This window comes from Lycorma delicatula, chromosome 7 (assembly GCF_047948215.1).
Source record: "Lycorma delicatula isolate Av1 chromosome 7, ASM4794821v1, whole genome shotgun sequence".
Taxonomy (NCBI): domain Eukaryota; kingdom Metazoa; phylum Arthropoda; class Insecta; order Hemiptera; family Fulgoridae; genus Lycorma; species Lycorma delicatula.
In genome coordinates, this window is record NC_134461.1 from 43812528 (window position 1) to 43819908 (window position 7381).

General features: G+C 24.3%; 1 protein-coding gene across 1 annotated transcript in view; it reads left to right on the forward strand.

Moving 5' to 3' along the window:
* Uck (Uridine-cytidine kinase) overlaps positions 1 to 6759 on the forward strand; it is a 109007-nt gene extending 102248 nt beyond the window's left edge. Inside the window, exon 8 of the mRNA XM_075371607.1 lies at positions 6564 to 6759. The gene's annotated coding sequence lies outside the window, so the exon portion shown is untranslated. The remainder of the gene's footprint in view (positions 1 to 6563) is intronic.
* The last annotated feature ends 622 nt before the right edge of the window (positions 6760 to 7381 follow it).

The following is a 7381-nucleotide window of genomic DNA, read 5'->3' on the forward strand; positions in this document are numbered from 1 at the left end:
TCTTGTAAAAAATAAAAATATTTATTCATCATTATAATTGTGGTTTTCCATAATAAAAAACAGTCTCATCATTATTTTAAGAATTTCATTTAGTCTATAGTACTGAGGTACAGTTAGTTCAGTACATGTTCATGACATTTTATTTGCCAAAAAAGAACACTAAGAACAATGTTTGGCACAACACAAGATAAGTACTGCAGCAGTCTTCTGTTAAAAAAGTTAAAAATGATAATACAAACTATTACATTTGCCATAATTAACCTGGACACCATCAAACAGGCACTTTTCATAGATAATACTAGATTTTGTCAATATTTAGATACTCATTGTAGACTTGAGATTGATAAACATAGTTGGTTCATTCTTAGAGTCAAACTGTCTTATAAATTATATAATGATAAAACCAACTTATTTCAAAAAAAAAAAAAAGAAAAAAAAGGTTTTAAAGGTAGATTCCATTGCTGGCTAATTGATAGTCCATTCTACAAAGTGAAAGAATTCTTGGACTGAAATATTAATTCATTAAAATTGTGCTATATTGTGAGGTTCTGATTGGTACTTATTTTGCTTTACCTTTTTAATATATTTAATCACCTTCATCATTAAATATCAAATACCCAGACATCAACATTTATTTTTTATTTTATTAAATTTTTAGAGAAGAAATACATATATTTATTTATTTAACCAGCAAATACATCGAGTTAAGTTTAAGTATACAAAGATATACGAAACAAACTCTCAGCCTATAGAGGTAATCTGAGTTACCTGTACATAGTTCTGGTATCTTATAGCTAAATAACAATCAAAAGTAATCTTATTATTAAATTCACCTTTTCCCCTTTATCACCCACAATTCATTTAAATATGTGTATATAATTAATTACAAATGTAACAATTTTAAAATTTTCATATTCATAACACTCGAATTATAAATTAATTATGTTCTTAGACCTTATCTGCTTTATCGCTTTGGTTTTAATACTTTTTACTGACGAGTTGATATTTTTCAGCTCAGTAAGCAGTTGGTTGAAATATTTTACAGCATGTACTCATTATTTCTTGTAGATAAAGTCTTATTGATTCTTGGAATCATTATGCTTTTATTTCTCGTTTTGCTGTTTGATTGTAGAAATTTATATCTTAAATCATTGTAATTGTGAATAACTGATTCAATAATGAAACATTCTGTTATGTTTAAAGGCACTATTGTGCTTTGATTATTGTCTTTAAAAATAATTTTAAACATTCTCTTCTGTAATGAGATCAAGGGATTAATCACATTACCTACATAAAATACATTAATACATAAATACGTAAAATTGAACATTAAAACACTACAGAACCAAGAAAAAAGGCAAACATTTAAAGAATAAAAAACTGAAACACATGTAAAAGGCAATTAAAATTTTACATTGACTATATGCAAGGCTGTTGTTTAGTTACTAGTTAAAAGTTTTATTTAGAATAAAAATACTTTTAATAATCTTATCATATCCAAATTCTTTATATACTTAGTGCATTTGTTTGTGTGTGTGTGTGCGTCATGGATTTAAAATTTTCATTAGACTTAAAATTTGAAATCCATGACATGTATTTTAACATAAATATATTTTGTAAGATAATTTATTGCTTTACATTACTATTATAGGCCTCAGATATAATCTAACCTGAAGCCTCATTGTATTAATATATTAATATTGCTGTGTTATTTATTAAGGCCTAATTAAATCATCAGAAATTACAGCAATCAAATTCTTCTATTAAAAATCAGAAGGTGTATGGCTTGATTTCAGCACAATCAGAAATAATACTGATGAAATTTTATACCTCCTAATTTAATTTATTTGTTTGTATATCATTAAATTTCAATCGTATAACAGTGTACACTGATAATAATGAACTTTATTTTACTAGAAACAAACAATTTTTGTAGAAGTACTCACAAAAATGGCATTATTGTGAAAACATTTCGTTGAATAAATATTTATATAATTATTAGCATGTTTTTTTTTATTTTCTTTTGTACAAGGATTGATAAAATCTCAATTTATTAATGTATTTAAGTAATATAGGTTTTATTTATTGTATAATATTTTTTTAAGCCATATTTTAAATAGCTAAATTTAATTTATCATATTTTTCTTATGTAATCCTTTATTAATATAAATATTGACATAATTCAGTTAGATTATTATTTTTATACAAAGTATAATGAAATTAAGTTATTTCAAATGTTATCTGTGTAACATAGTTTTTAATGTATTCCTGAATAATGCCATCTGTTAGGTTTTTAAATGATAATTTATCTTAACAAGTGAGTTTTTATTTGCATTTAACATACTTAGTACAATGGTTATTTTCATTTGGGCATATTTTATAAAAAAATCCATTATATATCGTACTGGATATTTTAACATTCAATTGGGAAAAGGGGCTTGCTGTCTATCCCTTACCAATTGGCCCAGTACATCTTATGTTTTCTATGTTTTGTTAACAGCAGATGATAGCTCTGGTACCTATTTTTTGTGCTGATAATTCCCGAAAAGGTTATGAATTTTTGTGACCAGATATGGTAAAAGTAAATTCTGTCCAATTCACTTGTATCCAGAATTCTAATGATTTAGATAATTAAGAGGTTGGTGAGTTTTATTATTTAAATTAGTTCAATAGAGAAGTTATATAAATTATGGTTGTAAAGATGTTTGAGTATTAAAATTAATATACTTGTGTAATAGAAAAAAATATATATATATAAAACTATGCTTAATCATAATATGCATAATACTACAAAACACATTCAAATCCAAAATACATAGTATATATTTCAGAGCAAGAAAAAAGTTGTAAGTCCAGGGAAAAAGTAAAATTTATTAAGGACATGGGATTAAATTTAATAATGTTAAATTGTAAATAAATATTAAAATTCATCCTTATTTGATAAATATTTTGGTACACCATGAAAAAATAAAACAGATTAATATAAAAATGAGAACAATTTGCCTGTAGGCATAAACAATAACAATAAGTTTTTTATCTAATTGATTTTTTCTTCTAATTAAATAACACTAAAAGTTTAAGATGTTAAAGTTTGCAAACAGTTATAATTTTAATCACACTGCACAAATTTCAAATTTATATGCACATTTGTTATGATATTTTGAACTACACACATAGTTACTTGTTAATATTTTGAAGTAATTAAAAAAAGTACATTCATTTTACAAAATCATAACTTAACCTAAGAAAAAAAATTATTTTTAGTAAATAATTTCAGTAATATTAACATTGAAAAAATAAGTCCTAACTAGTGTAATGATTAAAAATATATGTTATTCAAGTAGAATTTTTATTGTTTTAATAAAATACAGATGTAAAGTAGTGCATTCTTACTATAACAGACTGGTATAGAGTGGAATTCAATTACTCTAGGCAAGTTTGTAGGATTTCCATATTGATGAGGTTTTTTTTTTTTTTTTTACAGTTAACACATAAAATTCAATCTTTTCACTGAAAACCCCATTTAAAATTTTTTAAATCTGCAAAATAAACATTAAGTAATGTTTAATAAACATAAAATAATGTCTTTAATTTTGATATTATTGGTTTTACAGCATTTAAAAAATTGCTTTAAGTTTTTTTAATCAGTTACAGTGGACTTTATTTTAAAAAGGAGTTACAAAAATGTACTATCCAAGCCAGCTTTTGCAAGTTTCAAGACTACTGAAAGCCATGATTATCGTGGTCCTGATTTAAATTAGATTTTGAAGGATGTTTGTTGTTTATGATATATTTGAAGGTGGGTTTGTTTAAGTTGTGTTTGTTTGGATTATTGTTTTTAATATTGAATTTTATATATTTTAAATTCCTCAAGTATTATAACCAGATGTAACAAGTGTCATTGTAGTGGAAGTCATATTATAATAATTTCAGAACCATAGGTTCAGCCTTTAAAAGAAAACCACCTAAAAGATCCAGAAGTGCTCAGACACCAGAATATGTCAAAGATCCAAGAGAATGAGTATTGAGATCTTTCAGACATTTGGCCGTAATAAATATACTTCTGCTTTGCATTTGTCAGATCAAACTGTGAGAAGAATTATACTCACAGAATTTTGTTTAGATGAACTTTCATCAGCCATACAAAGTGATGAATGTAACTGGGAAAATTACAATGTAAGTGTATAATCAATTTGAGTGTATTCTTCAAAATTTTCTGGAAAATGCCCTTTTTATAACAAGTGACAAAGCTCATTTCCATTTGTCTGTAAGTGTTAACAAGCAGAATTTTTGATACTAGACAGAAGAAAATCCTCAACAGATTCATGAAAGGTTCCTCACCGTCAATATATTGTTTGGTGTGCTATTGGATCATTTGGAATTTGGGAACTTTTAGTTTTTTGAGGTAACTATCGGTTGATATATTGTTATGCACTATAACTTTCTGGCACTGAAAGTCAAAGAACTTGAAAATCTGAATGTGTGATTTCAACAGGATTGAGCCGTGGCTTGTACTGAGAGAAGATCAGTGGGTGTTTTAGAGGAATGTTTCTAAAGCGCTTAATCTCAATAAGCAGAGATGTCAGATGGCCTGCTTATCAATAACAATAATCAATAATAATAATCTCCATGTAACTGTTTCTCTGGAGTTACCTGAAAGCTCTGAAGTCTTCAAACACCAACTAAGAACTATTGATGACCTGAAAGTTGCTATATACCAAGAAATTACAAAAATATTGCCACAACGACTGTTTGAATGATTCATACCTTCAGAACTCAATTACAATTTTGTATTGAATAAAATGGCTGCTATTTTGACACTGTAATTCTTAAAACCATGTGAAAAATTCTGTAGTTACTCTGTAACTATTCTTTTAAAAAAATAGCATTTACCATTGCATTTTCACTTAACACTGAAAATTTGGGAGGTTACTTTGCTGCACCAGTAGTTTAATTGTACTTTAGTATCATTAGTTGTTTATAAGTAAGTATATTGTTGTTTTACATATTTTTTTCAATGGTTTTTAAAATAGACTATTCCAACTCAAAATGTACACACACAAAGTAAAAATTCGAAATTAACAAATATATTTTAAATCACAAACATCCTTTGATCGCATTATAACAACAAAGCTTTTAAAAAACTCGGTTGGCAATTTCTGAAGACTTAACTTAGAATGAACTCTATTCAGACAGATAAAGTTCTTAAAAATATAGTATACTATATTTTACTAACTAATATGAATTTGTCTATCTTCAAAAAAGCCATTCTTTAATTTTCTACAAATAAAAATTTGAACTTATTTAACTTTTATTCTTGTTATAAGAACTTATTTAAAAAAACAGGATGGTTTTCCTTCTTAGGAACTTTTTGTTCCCTTAAAAAAAAGATATTAAAAGCCTGTGGTTTATTAACCCACTGAATACTTACAAAAAAGTAGTATAAAAGAAAATACATTTAGATAAAGAATTAATATACATACAATTACTATTACATATAATTAATTGTACATTTAGATAAAGAAGTTTTATATATATATATATAATTTTACTTATGATGGTTTTATTATAGTATTTATATATTTAATGTAAATATATTTATCTAGCAATAGATAGCTTATTTTAAATTGAGAAAAATTTTTGTTAAAAAAAAATTGCTCAATTGAAAATACCTGTTTAATTGTCTTTATTATAGTTTGATATGTGGCTGTATTTATCTGTTTTTTTAGTTACCATATTAGTTCCTATAGATAATTTTATTACTGTTATCACTTTTATTATTTATAATTATAACGATACCATTTTGCTTAAACAAATTTTGTTGAAACTTAAAAAAAAGTTGTTTGTTACATTTAATGTTGTTGTCTTTGGATTTAAATAGAAGCAATTATGTAATCTAATCTTTATGTAATAAATTTATTGTAAGTACATGGAGATGAGTGTAAAGTTTTTGTATGTATCATTTTATATGTTAGTGGTTTTTGGATTGTTTGTTTTTTATGTATGGTATCTATGGTACCTTTTAGTATGGTTACAAATATATTATCTACTGTGCATTAAAAGTAGGCAGATATATATCAATCTAAAACATTTACTGAATTACTTTAATTTTACTGTTTGTACCTTTCTAAAGTAATCTTTATTATATATTTTTTTCATCATATAAAAACATTTTATTGCACCTTTATCAAAACAAGTGATTTAAAATTACTTTTCTATAGTTCTATACTTTATTGTTCAGATCATTCTCAGGTACAATTATTTTTATTAAATTAATCTATTTATTTATTCAACAAAAATAGGTCTCTTGAAAAATAATACTTTTATGCATTAAGGTAATATTTTAGTTTTAGCATCTTTGTTTAAATTTAATAAATAATAAATATCTTGCTTAAATTTTAGATTTGTTAATGATTAAAACTGAGAGCTGTAGTGTTTATAAGACATAATTCAATTTTGTTAACATAATTTATATTATTTATTTTTCTGAATATTTAATATAAAAAATTATGATTACCTCATTGGCTTAGCCAGTAACATCATTAACTATTAATCTTTTCCAGGTTTATTCCTTAGAAAAGGTGTGGATTTTCACGGTGAGATTGAGGTTTCCCTATATAAAGTCCATATGTTAAAAAATAGATAAACCAAAAGTTAAGACAATTTATTGTTAGAGAATAATCCAATCCCTTACACTGATAACTTAATTTCTAGAAAAGTAGATTTGTATATGTTTATTTCTAATATAAGCAAATTTTTTATTCTTTTTTTTAACATATTTTTATATTTTAACTTAACATATACTGTCATTTTTGATTCTATGTGTATTTTAATTAATACGAGATTATAGTTTAGAAAAATTACATTAAATTTATATTGGTTATAGTTACCAATAAATTTTATTTGATTATTAGTTTTTATTAAAATTAGAAGTATTTTTATTTGTTTATATATTACAGTAAATTAACACTAAAAGAATAGAATAGTAGAGTAGCTTGCAAGATGTAAATCAGCAGTATTTCTATCTATAAATAACAATTTGATGTTATGTAAAAAAGTAATAGTGAATTTTATATATGTGTGTATTGAAACATATATACATTTACTATTTTTTGTTAGTTTAAAAAAAACATCTAATTTTCATTTAAACTTAATAGTAATTTAAAAAATCTTTGTAATCTTATAAACAGAATATAGTCAAAGTTGATATTTATGAATTCTAAAGATTGATGTATACTTTTAAAATAGGTTTTATATGTTTGATTATGTGTAAAGTTCTTTCTTTTTTAATTATTATTATTACTACATATTTTTTATAGTATTGTATTTTATTTATCTATATTTATAATAATTGTATTGCAGTAAGACTGAAAATAAATAA